The following is a 1,621-nucleotide window of genomic DNA, read 5'->3' as shown; positions in this document are numbered from 1 at the left end:
TTTATATATTATATTTTCTGATTTTGTTTTTTTAATGAGAATACTTTTTTAATAATTAAAAAAGAAAGTTATTTGAAAAATAATGTGAACAAAGCTGGCCTTTATGAATAATAGCATTCTAAACTTCGAGGCAGAGAAGAAGAGACAAACAATATGCTTTTAGATTTTTTCTTCCCCATCATTTAATATATTGCAACTCTTCAGAGTGTTATTGTGATGAAGGCAAAGGAGATTTTTAAAAATGATAACCAGTGAATTATATTTGTAAGCATACCTATTAAGTTGCATTGTGGACTAAATTCTAGATATGATTCACTTTGTTATGATTTGCATTTTCTAAAACTCCAGTTTGTTAACAATTTTAATTAATTAGTGCTTAAAAATGGTAATGATCATTCCACTGTTAGCTTACCTGAACACAGGTTAAGGATTTCACTGGCAATTCACTTTTGTATTTTGAAATGCCATCTAAGGATTTTTGGTCAGGTAGTATATTAAGAGCAAACGCAGCCTTGATAGGAGCGTCATATGGCACATTGGTCTGATGCAGGCCGATTCCATTTCTTGTCCCTGTAGAGGAGGACTGTAGAACACAATGACAAATCTCATCATGCTGTCCATAGGCATTTGGGGATCTCTCATCTTTCCAAGTGCCCTTGACAGCACTACGTTAAGCCAACACTCCCTTTCCTTTGGAAGACTGGGGACCTCCGTATGGTAATAAAGCACCCTTGTATTCGGGCCACATTTATATGGTGTTAGGAAGGTAATCTGCAGGTTAGTCCTGCTGGGACGTGCATTTGGGTAGAACCTCTGGACTTAGCAGTTCTTTCTCTTTTCTTCTCATTTATGTTTGGAAAAGGGAAGAAGGAAAAATTTTCCTGTGTTTTCTGGTGAGTGGTTATATTATTACTCTCTGGATAATGTCTTTGGAAACCTAAGCCCAACCTGAAACTGGATCTTACTCAAGAGGTTGAAATAAAGATAAGAATTCTAACACTATCATAATCACTAAAAGGGATCTTCATTTTGTGTGTAGATTGTGCTTCAATTAATGTGCCTTGTTGAAAATATATGAGTTGAAAAGTGGGTACAACACATCACAGGTTGAAAAAGCTAAAGAAACCATTCCTCTCTTTGGCGGAAATTGTACCATGTCATGTTGTCACATAAGGAGTGAAGCAATAAGAATGAATATTTATTCCAATGAGCAGTGTCTTCAGAGGTTTCCATGATGTTTCTAGAGCTCATTATCTACAGAACTTTTATTGTCTATTAAGTAGAGAATGTTAATTAACTTTGCTTTCACTGGCAAGCCTTCACTGGCTTTAGTTTGTTTTGATGGGAAACATGTAATATATCTTATATCTCAGACATTACTACTTTTTGGTATTTAATTATTCTTGAATATCCAGAAATTCATGAATTGAGATCATAGTTTCACAAATCATGCATTAACAAAATTATATATACATCTTGGGCTGGGCATGGTGGCTCATGCCTGTAATCTCAGCACTTTGGGAGTCTGAGGCGGTGGATTGCCTGAGGTCAGGAGTTTGAGACCAGCCTGGCCAATATGGTGAAACCCCGTCTCTACTAAAAATACAAAAAATTAGCTAGG

Source organism: Mandrillus leucophaeus, unplaced genomic scaffold (genome assembly GCF_000951045.1).
Source record: "Mandrillus leucophaeus isolate KB7577 unplaced genomic scaffold, Mleu.le_1.0 Scaffold145, whole genome shotgun sequence".
In the NCBI taxonomy this organism is placed as follows: domain Eukaryota; kingdom Metazoa; phylum Chordata; class Mammalia; order Primates; family Cercopithecidae; genus Mandrillus; species Mandrillus leucophaeus.
This window is presented reverse-complemented; position numbering follows the sequence as displayed.